The sequence below is a fragment of the Balaenoptera borealis genome (genome assembly GCF_965194805.1).
Source record: "Balaenoptera borealis genome assembly, chromosome: 6".
Lineage (NCBI taxonomy): Eukaryota > Metazoa > Chordata > Mammalia > Artiodactyla > Balaenopteridae > Balaenoptera > Balaenoptera borealis.
Window position 1 is genome coordinate 20784040 of NC_138863.1, and position 17073 is coordinate 20801112.

Below are 17073 nucleotides of genomic sequence, written 5' to 3' on the forward strand. Positions count from 1 at the left end.
CTACTTCTCAAGAGCATGCCAGGATTAAAAACTTTTTTTTTCTTGGGATTGGCCAAGGGAAAGTGGTGGCAAGAGGAAGTAGGAAGGAATTTAGGGGAAAACAGCAACAATTATTGGAGAGCCCTGCAGAGCTCTGGAAGCTCCCGAATTCTGGCTGCAGCAAGCACTTGAAAAAGTTCTCCAACTTGGACCCAGATCCCCACGGGGAGACAACCCAAATGTGAGTGCCAAGGAGAGACAGAAAATGATGCTTTGCTTGTAGGCCTCATTGCCTTATTTTCTCTAAAGCCTGCTGCCTAATTTCCTCAGGGCCCTGGTCAAAGGAGCATGAATGAATTGAGTGACTGGAGTCTCAGTTGGACGAAAACTGTTAAGTAGGCCACTCTTGTCTTCTCTGAGCTCCTGGCAGTATTAGCTCTTTGTGCTAAAAGGAGCAGATGTAAGGGCCCCCCTTCCACTCCCAGGAAACCTGCTTTAATGGTGACCTGCTGGGAAACGTGCTCCATTCTTTGTCATCTAAAACCTTCATGACTCTAATGGTAGGAATTGCAGGCCCGATAAGAAGGGAGGGTGTCCTAGGCTGGTGGGTAGAGGGGATATTTTTAGGCAGCCAGAACCTCGGAGAACCCATCAAACCACAGAGGCCCGCCCACTCCACTTGTGTGTTGGCTTTAAATTTGGATTGAATTTTTGGTGGCACAAAAGATTCGGTGCCTCCTGCCACTGGAAAGGCCCATTCTCCCACTCTGCTGTCTCTGGTTATTCCATCTTCCAGCATCCAGCTGGCTCCAACTCTGCCTGAAGAAGAACAGGCAGCCAGACCAGCTTTGCCAGACTGGCCATCTGTCCCAGCTGAGGGTGAGGGTCCATCCCATCCCAGGGCTTCCCAGGGCTACTGATGCAGCTGCCCTAGAAAGATTTTAAAACCTGTGTTCTTGTGGGTGTCACTAATTAGATATGGATCCTGGTAGAGTAACTTCTCCCACCACAGGAAAGCCAGGTCAAGTCCCCAGTCTCTGCATGGACCATTTCAGAAAACAGAACCCAGGGGCTTCCCTGGTGGTGCAGTGGTTAAGAATCCGCCTGCCAATGCAGGGGACACGGGTTCAAGCCCTGGTCCAGGAAGGTCTCACATGCCGCGGAGCAACGAAGCTCGTGCGCCACAACTACTGAGCCTGCGCTTTAGAGCCCGTGCTCCGCAACAGGAGAAGCCACCGCAATGAGAAGCCCACACACCGCAACGAAGAGTAGCCCCCGCTCGCCGCAACCAGAGAAAGCCCATGCGCAGCAACAAAGACCCAACACAACCAAAAATAAAAAAAATAAATAAATAAATTTATATTAAAAAAAAAAGAAAACAGAACCCAATATCAGGTAAGTGAGGTGAGGGAGGATGAAGAAGAGTGGAATTGTCAAGAGGCGTGGCTTCTAGTCCGGGCTCTGCCACTCAGTAACCACGTGACCTTGGTAATCATTTCTGCTCTCTGGGCCTCAGTTTCCTCCTCTGAAAAATAAGAAAGTCAGATAGGATGTATCTAAGTTTCCTTTTTATGAATACAGTATCACTCCAGATGATCAAATATCTATACAGATCATCCAGGCAAAATCTACAGTGAGTCAGTGGAATTTGAAATTGTGACAAGTGTCCATATTTGAGGCTCATACTTTCCTTAATTTTATTAAGGAAAATTAGGCAGAGGTATTCTGGTGTATTTGGGAAAGTGGGCTGGGAGAGGTTGGGTAGTACCTCATTCTATTTTCTTTCCTGATGTAGACACAGCTAAAGGGTTTGGATTAATTTGGGGGGGACTGGCATCCAAAGTATTTATATCTCTCATCTGCTCTGAGGTGATTTTCTGATGCTGGAGGCTCTATCTTATTCCATCTGTATCAGTTAGATCACTTTTTATTGCAAGGGACGGAAAACCCAACTTTTTTTCTTTTTTTGGCCGTGGCACAAGGGATCGTAGTTCCCTGACCAGGGATGGAACCTGCTCCCCCTGCCGTGGAAACGCTGAGTCTTAAGCACTGGACTGCCAGGGAAGTCCCCAGAAAACCCAGCTCTAATGGACTAAAGCCAAGCAAAGAAAATGTATTTTCTGATATGTCCAAACCATTGTCACTAAATTACATTTCTTTTCTCTCTTCTCAGTCCTGCATTCTCTGTATTTTCTCAAATCTTAAGTAGGATCTCCCTGTGATCACAAGAGAACATCCAGAAGCTCCCAAGGTTGCATACATCCATTCTGAAGTCCATGTCACTTAAGATAACTTGAGTTGCAAACAACAGAAAATCTGACTCAAGTTAGTGTAATCAATAAGAAAAGTTTTCACCTCACACAATAAGAAATCCAAAGATGTAGTGACATCCAGATTGGTTAACTAATTGCCTCAACAATGTCATCAAGGAGCCACGTTTTTTCTACTCCTTCATTTCTAGTATCAATTCTTTTCTTAGAAGAAGAGCCCTCATCGTCACATAATGGCTATTGAAATTTCAAGTGTCATAATTAGACATTGCAAGGTGCAGGAAAAGAAGGAGAACTACCTCTTCCTACAGCTCTTTCTTCAGAAAAAAGAAATGTCCCCTAGAGTCTCCTAGAAGACTTCTTCTCATGCTTTGTGGCGCAGAATTGCTTCACTTGCCCATTCCTCAACCAACCACTGACACATCGAATAAAATGACCATGTTAGCTTAGATCAGTGGTTTTCAACCTGGGATGACGTATCACATTGGCCATTTGACAATATCCAAAGACATTTTTGGTTGTCATAAACAAAGTGAGGGGTGCTACTGGCATCTAGTGGGTGGAGGACAGGCGTGCTGCTAATCATCTTTGATGCACAGTGACAGTCCCACAACAAAGAACTATCTGGTCCAAGATGTCAGTAGTGCTCAGGTTGAGAAACCCTTGCTTAGAAAATCATCTAGGGTGCAATGGCTACTGGAGAGTCAACCATAATATCTTCTACAATGTTCTATCTGGAATTCATCAACAGTCTTAGTTCCAGCATTTCTAACAAAATCTTACTATATCTTATTGTTCTGACTGCATTACATGTCCATCCCTGAACCAGTTACTGTGTATGGGAGAATTAGAGGCAGTGATTGGTTTAAGTCTAGGTCACATGTTCCACCTCTGAGCCAGGAACAAGTCAGCCCTACCTGAAGACATGAGCTGAGAGTGGGGGAAGAAAGGGTAATAGCCCAGAGAGAACTGGGAATGGTAATCAAGATGAGATGAGTAGAAGCTAGGCAGCAAAACAAAACAAACAAACAAAACCCCAGCTGCCCACTACGCCATTCCTCTCACTGACAGACTAGAGAGGCAAGAACTGTGTTTGTACTTTGAGTCAAAATAGCAGTAGCATCAGTAGGCTGCTATAATGGGACCGTCTAGGAACACTCTGGGCTGGCTCCTGTGAACTGCTTATTCCACGTTGTGGTTAGAAATCCTGTGGCTTTAATGACCTCCATCCAAGCAGCACTTTTCACCTAAGGAAATGCTCAGTCAACCTGGCAAAGTGAAAGCAAGAGGAGCAGAGAAGGGGAAGGGAGAGGAGGAGGTCGCAGCTAAGATTGGCGCAGAGAGAGGGAGAGCTGGGGTACAGGTGTGCTGTGTGTCCCCAACCCTGGATGACTTCTCTGTCCTGGAGCTGACTGAGCCTGTGGACCACATCAGCCAGACACCCTTGTCCTCTGGCTTCCAGTTGGCTTTGGTCAATGACTGGCGACTTCAGGAGATGAAAAGGAGGGAAGAGAGAGAGATTTGGATATTTACTCCTCCTGATTCCTCCCGGATTTGTCATGGTCTGGGAGTGTCTACCTCTCACTGGCGCTTCTGTTGGGTGGTTCCCCTTCCACGGTGCACATTCATTTAGGTTCCATAAACACTACCCCCTCCCTGTGTCCACAGGCCTAAAGGTGACTCAACACTCCCCACTGGTTCCCTCAATCTCACCTACACATCTGTATATAGTATCTTCATTAGAAAGCCTCTGAGTGTGTTGTCCTGACCTCCCAGGGAACCTGTTATAACAGGCAGGTGGCAGGTGCAAGATCCACTCATGCCAGGTGGTCACACCAGGGTGTGCTGTGCCTGGATCACACCTAATATTCTGTGAGCCTAAAGACTAGCCACTCACACCTGTTCCTTAGGACCTAGCCTTATTGGGAAGCCTAATTGTTAAAATGATGGGTTTAAGTGTTATTCTCCCTCTCTCCTAATCTCTGCCAACCTCTTTACCCTCTTGTCTAAGCAAGTAGAAAGTATGCTAACCATGCTATATTTGTAGTGGTGTCTACCATTTCTTGAACACTTATAATATGCCAGACACTGTGCCAAACACTTTATGTGCTTTATCTCATTTATCTGCACAACAAACTTATGGGTTAGATACTATTTTTCCCGTTTTAAAAAAGAGGGAACTGAGGCTCAGACAGTTAAGTAACTTGCCCAAGATCAAACAGCTGGTATGTGGCTATGGTGGCTAATACCAGTGGTCACCAAGATTTCTGATTCTCTTCCCCTTCCTGGATATATGGAAAACTATATTTACCATCTCTCTTTGCAATCGGGCAGGGTCTTGTGGATAGTGTTGCCAATGGATTGTGACTTCAAGTGACAAGGTGCTCCTGCGCTGACACATTTTAGAGCTGGCATGCGGTGTTCAGTGCCCGATTCCTCTGCCACTTCAGTCACAGGAGCACGTGTTGAGATGGGGGTGCCCTGAGACTAAAGCAGCCTAGACCGCTGAGCCACTACATGAAGGCAGCTGCCCTGCAGAGTCACTAGGACTGGTACTGACTTGGAGAAAAGGTCAAATAAACTTTCATTGTGTTAAGAAACTGAAAATGTGGTGCTGTTTGTTATTGCAGCATAACCTAATCATTCCAAAAATGGAAACAGAGTCTTGGATTATATAAACAGCTTGGCCACTAATCAGCTAGATGACTTCAGAGATTGGTTACAATCTGGTCCTCAGTTTCCCAGTCTGTAAAATGTTTGCCTGGGATCGGAGGAGCCATGTGGTCCATTCTGGTTTACCTTTCTATGAAATACTCTGTGGTAGCCTGAATTTGAGCCAAGTTTTTATGTGTGAGTGGAAAATAAGTCTCTGGTTTCCCTCTCACTGCATGCCCTGGTCACTTGATACTAACTCATCACTTTCTCCTCCTTTCCAAGGCTCCTGACTGGTGCCTGACACCACCCACGTGGTCTCTCCTCTCTGCCACATCCTCAGTCCAGAGCCATCTGTCGGGGTTTTCAATTTGGGGACGCTCCTGGAGGGGAATGCCTAGCCAGCCTGCTCCGTGTCAGCCACAGCCTTGCTGCCCACTGCTGGTACCCAGGACTGCACAGGCTTCTCTGAGCTCTTTTTTCTAGGAAGGCAAATGGTATTATTAAATATTCAAGAAGCCTGCAATGAGGCAGTGGACATGATAGACGGAATCTTCTTCTCAGTTGTCCTGAGAGGGCAGTTGCCTGCTCAGAGTCAGGCTGAGACAAAGGGAGAGGTGGTCTCAGCTGAAGATTCCCCAGGATCCTCTGGATCTGCCTCTGATGTGTCCACCCCACATCTGGCTCCAGAACACGAGGACTTTTGTTCTTCATGCGGACAAAGTCCTCCACTGACCAATCCTCTTTGGTAACATATCATCTTGTTCGAGTGACATGTGATTATGCATGGAACTATGGACATCTGAGATGTACAGATATATACACAGTCATAAATAGAAAAATAATCTATATTTATACCACAAACTCTCCCAGTTTATAGTGTACAATGATACCCACACCCTGTAACCTTTAGCCATGTACATACATGTAACCTATTTTAACAGAGAACCCACTTAATGCAATGTGGCTTTCAAAAAAGCTATTTAAAGCCTGTTTTAAATAGCTACTCATTGTGCACATGTAGATCGATAGCTAAACAGATAGAAATATTGATTTTTAGATACATATGTAGCAATAATAAAACCTTGAATTTATATACCTTCTTTCTCCTGGGGAATTCACAGGACGTGCCAAGTCTCCCCTATGTGGATAGCACAAAAGTTTATCTGTGCATATCATGTGAAGTGGAATTAATATAAACACATAGAAAGCCCCCCATAGCATCCTGGTTTATGTCACCTTATACCTCATATACCTTGAGCAACTGGATTCACATACCTTCCAAAATAAGGGAGACTTGGGTTCTATAAATCATAACAAGAAGATGTAATATAAAACTATCCATGTGCATGCTACAATATTATGTTCTAAATAATGTCATCTGGAGTTAAAAAAAATTGTAGCTGCACATCCTGCAATATTTATCATTGCTGCATTTTCAGATCAGATGTGTTTATTGACATAGAACGTTGTTACCTGGGTATCTAATTGTGTCAAACTCCCTTAAGCTATTTGCGATATTGTGATTTATAGGAAAAATATATACTTGGTCATTCAGATGAGATATGAAATAGGAGATATTTCTCACAGATATTTGCTCATCGTTTACACTTCCTGGCTCACAGCTCCCCAAACCCTTGGAATTTCCTGAGTGATAAGAGCAACGGGATAGTATTTGGTCTCTTGTCCTCAGTTCCTGAAAACACTTCAGAAAACGTGACTTTTGGATCCCATCCAAGTGTGGGAGCTGGTTGCCTGGAGAACAAACGAAGTGATTAGAGGGTTGGAACTTTTAGTCCCACCCCCTCATTTCTGGGGAGGGGAGAGGACCTTGCGGTTGAATTGATTGCCATTGGCCAATGATTTAATCAATCATGATTTTGTTATGAAGCCTCCATTAAGACCCCAAAAAGACAGGGTTTGGAGAGCTTCCAGGCTGGTGAACACATGGAGATATTGGGAGAGTGGTGCTCTTGAAGAGGGCATGGGAGCCGCATGCCCCTTCCCACGTACCTCACCCTGTGCATCTTTGGCTGTTGATTCGTATCCTTTAATATCCTTTTACAATAAACTGGTAATCTAGTGAGCAAATGGGTTTTCCTGAGCTCTGTGAACAATACTGGCAAATTAATTGAACCTGAGGAGGGGATTGTGGGAACCTCTGATTTATTGCCAGTTGGTCAAAAGTACAGGTAACAACCTGGACTTGCGACTGGCATCTGAAGGCTGTCTTGTGGGACTGAGCCCTTTACCTGTGACATCTGATGCCATCTTTGGGTAGATAATGTCAAAATTGAGTTGTATTCTCAGACACCCTATTGGTGTCAGAGAATTGCTTGTTGGTGTGCGGAAACCTAGACACACACACACACAAACTCACACACACACGTTGGAATTGGGTTCAGGAACTGTATTTACTATCCACTTAAGATTTGTGCACTTGAGTGTGTATAAATAAATACCTCAGTATAAAAAAGTAAGAAAACACAAAGTTGCCTCTTGAAATCCAGCATGCATTCTCATAAACTGGGGCCAGAGCGATGGAAGATATGTAGTGCATGGGCATGTCTAAGAATTCTGTTGGTCTAGATAGTGGTGGGACACGGAGTCCTGATTCTGAAAGTCATGTGATCTTGGCCACTTAACCTCTCTGTGCCTGTTTCGTCATCTGCAAAAAAAAAATAGAACTAACCTTGAGAAGTGGTATAAAGGTTAAATGAGAAAATGAAGGTAAAGCACTTCACATGGTGTCTCCACAAAATCAACTCTCAGCAACAGTTGGCTATTCCCATTATGATTGCAATGACCCCAACTCCTTGTGCTGACACAGCCAGAGACCACTCAGTGCAAAGCATCATTTATGTGACACAAACTCTGTCCCTCCCCAAGCATCTGCAAAAGTAAAAAGGATTAAATGTAATCAAAGACCTAATTAATGTCCTGGTTGTCCAACCCTCATCCACAACAGCCAGACAAATGAATTTTGGTCTTCCAAATTCCCAGCTACTCATTGTGTTTTCTAACTTCCTCAGCAAACAATACAACCTCTTCCCATCACCAGCTCCCCTACCTTAACATGCTGTCATACCTCTCCTTTTCTAATCTCGAGACTACCTGCTGGTCCTGGTCCTGTCATCCAGCAATTCCTTTTATATACACCCCTGCAGTTATGTACCCCAGAAAAACTAGCCTAGTCCGCATGAGTGGTACGTGTGTGTGGAGAATGAACAAAACATGGACTTTGTAGAAAGAAAGGCCTGGATATGGATCTTAGGCATGGCCCTCAGTGCAAGTTACCTGACCTCTCTGAGTCTTAGTTTCCTTATCTAGAAAATGGGACCACTGATCCCTACATTAGAGGGTTGTGATAAGAATGGAGTAAGAACACACATATCAAGTAAGTGCCTAACATTGCTGAAGAGATGAATAGATTAGTGCCAAGCAAGAAGGCGTTTGCTGCAAATTCCTTGCTTAGGGGAATGTTTGCTGTTCTGTTGGGCAAGATAATTCCTTATTAGCTGAAATAAAATTCTGTGCCTCCTTGAGAATTATCTTCTCCGAGCATTTTCATTGAGAGTGAGTCCTAGCTAGGGCTGGCAAGATTTGCGCAATTCACACATACTTGTGAAATTCAGGAACATTATCTCTTACTGACAGACTATAATGACTGTAATAAACAAGGAAGCCTCTGTTCTAATAAACAAGTAATTATAGTTGACCAAAAATGTGTAAACATGAGGCTAATTCGCAAATCCTCTCATAGCTGTTCCCAGTTTGTAGACATGTTTGGGAATGTGCATAAGACCGGGCACTCTGTGTTCTCATCCATAGGTATATGAATATGTGGGCAATAGCTGCCATCTTCTTGGTCAATCCTTTTTTCTTTTTTTTCTGATAGAAAGTATTATATTTTTAAGTCAAGAAAATGGGGTCATTTTAACATCTTGGTTACCAATGTAATCCCTTTAAACTCAGGTTTCCTAGTAACCTTGGGAGACTATAATTTATTACACAATTGCCTTTAGATATGGGGACACTGGCCTCATTACCCGGGTTCTTTCCAAACTTAGATACAGAGACTGTCAATCCTTGGGATTTGAGAATGATGGGTGATGGAAGGCTGAAAGGGAAGGTGGTTTAGATTAATAAACAGTCTTAAACTAACAAATGGTCATTACTGAAGCAAGAAAGAGGCCACACAGGGGACAGTGACCCAAATGGAGATTCTGTCCTGCTTGCAATTAGAAGGGCCATAGCTTGGAGGCTTTATTCCAAAGTAGAGAGCATTTCCATTTATGCTTCCCTAGAGATGGGCTGCAAAATTATTTTCAATGAGGAGTAGCCACAATTAATTCCTTGATCATGAGCAAAATACCTGGATACCCTAACTATAAATATTTTTCTGAGAAATTCTCCTTTTTATTTTCTGTATTTTTTTTAATTGACATAGTAAGAAAAGGAAAGACAGGCATGATTTTCTACTAACGTCTTTCTTCTTTTATTCCTCTAGTAATTGTTCTCATAAGGATTACATTTTTTTCTTAGGTCCTCTTTCTCTCATCTTTTCAAGGCCATAACTTTATCTAAGAGGTCTTCATGGATAATGAGGTAGGGAGAAGCAGTATTGCCCAGTAGTTAAGGATACTGACTTGTGGTTCAGAAAGACTTGGTTTTGATCCCCACTTCACTACTGTTTCAGTCAGGAGAATCAGAAATCTTGGTGACCACTGGTATCAGCCACCATAGCCACATACCAGCTGTTTGATCTTGGGCAAGTTACTTAACTGTCTGAGCCTCAGTTCCCTCTTCTATAAAATACGAAAAACAGTAGTATCTAACCCATAAGTTTGTTGTGCAGATTAAATGAGATAAAGCCTATACAATTTTTGGCACAGTGTCTGGCATATTGTAAGTGTTCAAGAAATGGTAGACCTCCAATCCACTCCCTACTCAGCAACCAGAGTGACCTTTTAAAAAATAGAAAGCCATTACTTAAAATCCTTCAGTGGTGTCCCAGCTCACTTAGAATTAAATGCAGTCTCTTTCACCATTGTTACAGGACTCTACATGATGTGATTCTTGTCCTCCTCTCCGATTTCATTTTCCATCAACCCCTCCCCTCATTCCCTACTCTTCAGTCACACTGGCCTTCTCTCTGTTCCCCTAACATGCTACATCATTTCCACCTGAAGCTCTCTGCTTACTGACTTCTCTGATTGGAATATTCTACCGCAGATCTTTACATCATTAGTTCCTTTTCACCTCTTTGGTCTAAATTCAGGAAGTCTTCCCTGTCCTCACCATCTATTCCCCTCCAGTCAATACACGTGCTAGTGCGTCATTCCCTGTCACATTAACCCGTTTAGTTTCATTATAGCATTTATCACCATATGAAATTACTTGTTTTATTTATTTGTCTACTTATCTGTTTTCCACACTAGGATGTGGACATTGTGAGAGCAAAACCTTCATCTGTCTTGCTTCCTACTGAATTCCTGTCACCAGGAATGGTCTAGACTCCAAGGGTAAATGCACAAATCTCTTCTCAACACCTTTTCCATATCACTGCGTTGCCTCTTTCTGACATTGATTTGGAACTTGCTCTTTACTCACTCCTGTCTGGAGAAGAATATCAACTCAGAGCAGGGGAATGGCCAGCCCTGCTCATGTGACGGCTGATGGTGGGAAGGTGAGGTCCTGGCTCTGAGCTTTGTCTTCTGAGCCGGTATTCTCCACAATGGAGCTCAAGAGGAACTAGACAAAAAGGCATATCCCAAGTGCCATACTAGACATACTAAGTTAGAATCTCTGGAAATGAGAATCTACCCAGGAAATCTGCACTTTAAACAACCACCCAAGCTGACCTTTAAAGCACACTAAGGCTTGAGAGGAACTCTCCTAGGTCTTAAGTTCAGCCCACAAATTAAGCATACCAAAGTACTTCTTTTTCCTGGTGATCTCTCACAAGTGCACTTGCATTGTCCTGTGAATGGTCAAACTCTTCATCTGAGGTCAGAGTAGAGTGCCTTGGGGCACAGAAACACAGGCACAGTGACTGATGTTCTCAGTGTCCTATGTATGAGTTACCAATTGCTGTGTAACAAATTACTCCAAAACTTAATGTGTTTTTCACATTTGGGGACACTTTTCTGCTCACTAGAAACTCCTTGAGAGGAATAGGGTAAAGTGACATGGGTCAGGAGCAGAAATAGGAGAGGAAATTAAAATCCATTTCGAATTATTCCTTATTAGTGTCTCAGTGAAAGTTTGGATAAGGAGGCTGGGATATCGGTTAAGACTGGGCTGTAATATTGCTCTAGATTCTTACAGTCCACAACTGAAAGAGGTCTATAGCTTGCCGTAACAGTGACTATGCTGATGGTGGGGGTGGTCATAATTCATTTGGCAAATATGTATTGAGCACCTACTACATGCCATCACTGACCTAGGCACATGGGATCAAAATGGACCAAAACCAAAAAACCAAAACTAAACAAAGCAAAAAACCCCTGCCCCACGGAGCTTAAATTCTAGAAGAGGAAATGGAAGGACATGATGCTAGCATCTCACTCCCTGTTTGAAGCATTTCCTTCTCATGAGTTCTTAGTTGTGAGAGATTTAGTCTCCACCAAGTCCCCAGGTTCAATGAGAGATTCCCCAAACTTTATCGTTCCCAAGGCTTGAAGGTGACAATTGACTCAAAATGCTTACATGCAGAGAAATGGACTCTGGTTGAGAGGTAGATGTCTCTATATATGTGTTGGGAGTGAGGGTTGTGATAACATACAGAGGGCTTAAAACAACTACATTTATCTCACAGTTCCATAGGTCAGAAATCCAGGCACAGCTTAGCTGGGTCCTCTGGCTCAGGTTCTTTCATGAGGCTGCAAACAAGATGTCAGCCAAGCTCAAGGCTCAACTGGGGAAGGATTTGATTCCAAGCCCACTCATGTGATTGTTGGCAATCAGTTCCTTGTGGGCTGTTGGACTAAAGGCCTTGGTTCCTTGCTGGCCGTTGGCTGGAGGCCGTCTGTCCTCAGCTCCTTGCCACATGGGCCTCTCCATAGTGCAGCTCACAACACAGCATCTGATTTCCATCAGAGTGAGCAGGTGAGAAGAGCCAGAGAGAGAATGAGAGCAAGACAGAAGTCACAGTCGTTCATAACCTGATCTCTGCAGTGACATCCCATCACTTTGACTGTATTCTATTTATTAGAAACAAGTCACTAAGTCCAGCCCACACTCCAAAGGAGGCATTTACACAAGGGCATGAATACCAGAAGGTGGGGAGCATTAGAACCCCTTTTAGAAGCTGCCTACCACACCTTAGCCTGAGTTTTGAACTATTTTTGACATGGGACACAGTATGACAGACAGATAATAACTGTGTGGGAATTCTGTGTGGCACCAGGGAATTTAATTTAAAAGGCAGAGTTCCAGCATAAGAAGAGCATACACTTTAGGTTGAGAGGGGCCTCTGTTAGAATCTCAGCTTTGGTGTTCACCAACTGTATGTAACTTTAGACTTAATTTCTCTGAGCCTCGCTTTTCTCGTCCAAAAAATGTGGATAATACCTACCACTTAAGGAGTTTTGAGGATCAAAAAAATCACTTGGGCAAGATGCTTGTTAAAATGCAGATTCTCAGGTTGCTCCCTAAGAAATTCATTTTCAGTAGACTTGGTGTGGCACATAAGAACTGTTATTTTTAATAAGTACATATGCAAAAGGTGTGTGGCTCAGTATATGGTAGCTATTAGTAATCTTCATAACAACAGTAATTCTGCAAGTATTCTTGAGGAACTATATGCTTAAAGAGAGTCAACTGTGAATTAGTGGAAAGCAAACTGTATTGAGGATTAGAAGATGTATAAGTTCTAGCCCTTGTCTGACGATTACTTTGCTATGGAATCTTAGGCACAGAATCACCTAATCTTTCTGGACTTCTCTTTTTCCCCCAGCCTCTGTAAAATGCCTCCTACCCTGAGTACTCTCTGTCTAGGAAAAGAAACAATAGCTAATAGATGGGATCCGTTTAGGGCTCCCCTGGTTGGTGAAACAAGTGCAATGACCTCCATAATAAGTCTTTTCTGAAACTCCACATCTCCTAATATTTCTTCCTGAAGACTATTCCTTGGAGCCTCTGATTCTTCTACTCTTCTAATTCATATGACCCCAGCATCTCTGTATGTAATGAAATATATCTGAAAACAACCTCATTTAAAAGAATAAATCTGTTAAGGAGCTGAGAACTTTCTGGCATGAAATGAAAAATATTGATTGCTTCTCACCTGTTAGCAGTGAAATCCTATCCAGTTAATTAACCTGCTCAGAGATAAAGTTTATTTCTGCCATTCACCTTCAGCTCCAAATCTTTAAAACCATTAAAACAAGTACCTGGTCAATGAATAAATCTTCTCCCAGAGTAGTTCAGCGCCTTCTGTAATCTGGTTTCAGCCTACCTTTCTGACCTCACTTCCAGCTACTTACCTTCAAGCACCTTCCACTCCAGAAAAATGGAAAAACTAAAGTATTCAGCATTCCCATTGCCAGAAATATACTTCCCTCCTCTGAATGCTACATATTAACTCAGTTCAAATGTCACTTCTTTTTATTTTATTTTATTTATTTATTTTTGGCTGCGTTGGGTCTTTGCTGCTGCGCACGGGCTTTCTCTAGTTGCGGTGAGTAGGGGCTACTCTTCGTTGCGGTGGGTGGGCTTCTCATTGTGGTGGCTTCTCTTGTTATGGAGCACAGGCTCTAGGCGCAACGGCTTCAGTAGCTGTGGCACACAGGCTCAGTAGTTGTGGCTCGCGGGCTCTAGAGCGCAGGCTCAGTAGTTGTGGCGGACGGATTTAGTTGCTCCGTGGCATGTGGGATCTTCCCGGACCAGGGCTCAAACCCGTGTCCCCTGCATTGGCTGACAGGCAGACTCTTAACCACTGTGCCACCCGGGAAGTCCCAAATGTCACTTCTTAAAAAAGGCTTTCCTGGAGCTCTGGCATCTCCACCTCCTCCCACCTTTCCTAATTGCTGCCAAGGTGTAAGCATTAATTACCTCCTTATTCTAAACACTCCAAAACTTTTACTACCTTTGTAGCATTTATTATTTTATAACTTATGATTGTGTACATATTTATAGTACTAGACCCTACAGGATGCAATTCCAACCAATTCGTTTTTGTGTTCCCCACATCTTCCAATACAACTCCTTGCCTATGATTGGGGTTTAGTAAATATTTTTTGAACGCTTAAATGGAGACCCATTGATCTCTGACTTTTATTCTTGGGGGCTCCCAACAACTGTTTTATCATCAGGATAAGAAGAATCCAACTCAGTGAGGTGCTTTTCAAGATTTACATTATATTCAAAACAGAAATTTCAAGCTTTCTAGGTTTTTTGAAGACAGTCTTGTTGTTGCTTCCCATCCTTAGCAACTTTCTCTTTCTAGAAATCTTTTTGCTCTCAGTGGAAGGGTTGGAAAAAAATAGTCTTCTTATGGATATCACCCCTTTCAGTGACTCTGAATACAAGCTTCATATGGCATTTCTATCTCTTGCCCCAATTTACTTGCATGACACACTTGGAACTAGTATTTTATTGGCATAAAACCCTGAAACTCAATTTTAGGTAAAGCAGATATTCAGTTATGTATGAGAGCATTCACATGTGTGTGTCTGAGATGAAGAGGAGAAATACAGTAGCTTCATTGAAATAAAAAGGCCATTCATTCATTCAGTGTTCATTTTCTTGATCACCCACCAGACTTTAGGCGCTATATTATGTGCTGATGATTCAAATATAAATACTGATTCTTGCCTTCAAGGAGCTCTGAGTCATGTAAAGGGAGATGAATATATGATGAGATCATTATTATAGAGTGTAATTCACACAACGTCCTCGGCAAACACAGGGTAATGTGGAGCACAGAGAATTTTCTTTGAGAGCAGATGGACTTTTTTTAAGCAAAGAAAAAAATTTTGCAGCACAATGGTCATACTCGTATCAATAAAATACATATTATTCTGTAGTTATTAACAGCATTACCATCCTTTTCCAACCACTCACCTTGGGCCAGGTGTCAGCATCCATGGTGGGTGCTGAGGCATGATTCAAACAAGCAGCCACCCTGGGTTAACCAAGACCCACACTTAAGTCCTTACTCCTTAGATCTCGTAAGAATGAATCATTGAAGGAGATGGCAGCAAAGGGGTAGTGTTCTTATGATTCACAGGGCTGAACTTCATGCCAATGATATTTTGGAGCAGAGATTTTTGCATGCTGCTCTGTCTATGGCTCCAACATTTTTAAAGGAGTGTAGATGACTCATTGGGATAGCTTATCCAAGTCTATGACCTTGGAGGTGTGTGTGTGTAGGGGGGTGTTGGGGGAGCAGTTATGAGGAAAGGCAAGAAAGAAATCCTAAGTTATTTATTTATTTATTTATTTATTTATTTATGGCTGTGTTGGGTCTTTGTTTCTGTGCGAGGGCTTTCTCTAGTTGCGGCGAGCGGGGGCCAGAGGGCTTTCTCTAGTTGCGGCGAGCGGGGGCCACTCTTCATCGCAGTGCGCGGGCCTCTCACTATGGGCAGCCTCTCTTGTTGCGGAGCACAGGCTCCGGACGCGCAGGCTCAGTAGTTGTGGCTCATGGGCCTAGTTGCTCCGCGGCATGTGGGATCTTCCCAGACCAGGGCTCAAACCCGTGTCCCCTGCATTGGCAGGCAGATTCTCAACCACTGCGCCACCAGGGAAGCCCAAGAAATACTAAGTTTTAAATGACCAAAGTCTACAGCTGCAAGTACTCAGTATTTGTACAGACCACTTTAAATTTTCTTTTTCTTCACATTTAGGGACACTTTTCTATTCACTAGCAACTCACTGAGAAGGATGCAGTAGGATGACATGAGTCAGAATAGAAATAAGAGAGGAAATTAACATCCATTTCAAATTACCTCTTATCAGTGGCTCAGTGAAAGTCTCAAATAGAGGGGGGGTTGGCGATATTGGTTAAGATGAGCCTGCAATATTGCTCTGGATTCTTATGACTACAATTGAAAGAGGTCTATGGCTTGGAGTAATGATGGCTTTGGTGATGGTGATCATAATCCATTCAAAAAATATGTATTAAGTACCTGCCACATACTATCTCTGACCTAGGCACATAAGATTTAAATAGACCAAAAAAAAAAAAAAAATTCCCGTCCTTTGGAGCTTAAATTCCAGAAGAAACTGGCAAAAATGTGTTAGCATCCCTCTCCCTGTTAGAAATATATTCTTCTCATGAGTTCCTAGTCATGAGGGACTTAGTCTCCATCAAGTTCCAGCATCAGTGCAAGAGTCACAAAAATGTATCTCTTTCAACGCTCGCAGACTGATATCTGCTTAAAATGTTTATATGAGCAGGGAAACAGACTCTGGTTGAGATGTAGACCTCTCTGTGTATGTGCGTTGAGGGGGGCCGTGTACAGAGGGAAGAAATTCTACAGCGGTACCGTCCACACGGAGACTCTCCAGCGGGAGGGAAATGCACGAGTTAGTACATGAATGCTCCTCTCTACCCCGCTTGCCTTTCTCGCTCTTTCACCACTTTGCTCCCTCCTCCCTTCCTTCCTAAATCCCTCCTTCTCCTTCCTTCCCTTTCGCTTGGTCCCTCCCCATCTCCTTGCCTCCAACAGTTTTTCCCTCCTCCTCTCTCTCCCTCTCCCTCTCGCCTCTTTCCCTCCTCAATCCCTCCCTGGCGTCTGCGTCAGGCCCCCACTCGCGTGACGCTCAGGGTCTGGGTGGGAGCTGTCCACTCGCCCGGAGTGCTGAATGCAGCGGCAGCGGCGGCGGAGGTAGCTGAGAGCCTTCTCTGCCCCAGGAACCCTGTTTCCAGACCCCGGACGGTCAGCTCACCGCCTGCCACCTCCCTTCCAGCACCACCCCTTCGGGAACTGAGCCAGGGGGGGCAGCAGTCGCGGCGGGCGGGTGCTGAGCAACGGCGGAAGACGAGACAACACCTGGCAGCAGCCTGGAATCTGATTTGCTTCCTCTCGCCTTTCATAAGAGATATATTTATATATGGTTTCGGGGAGTCGCGAGGACCAAGCCGGAGCCAAGTGCTGGCTACCTCCCACCTCGGCCACGCCGCTTCGGTTCCCCCTCCCCACCCTCAGCTGGCACCGCCAACAAG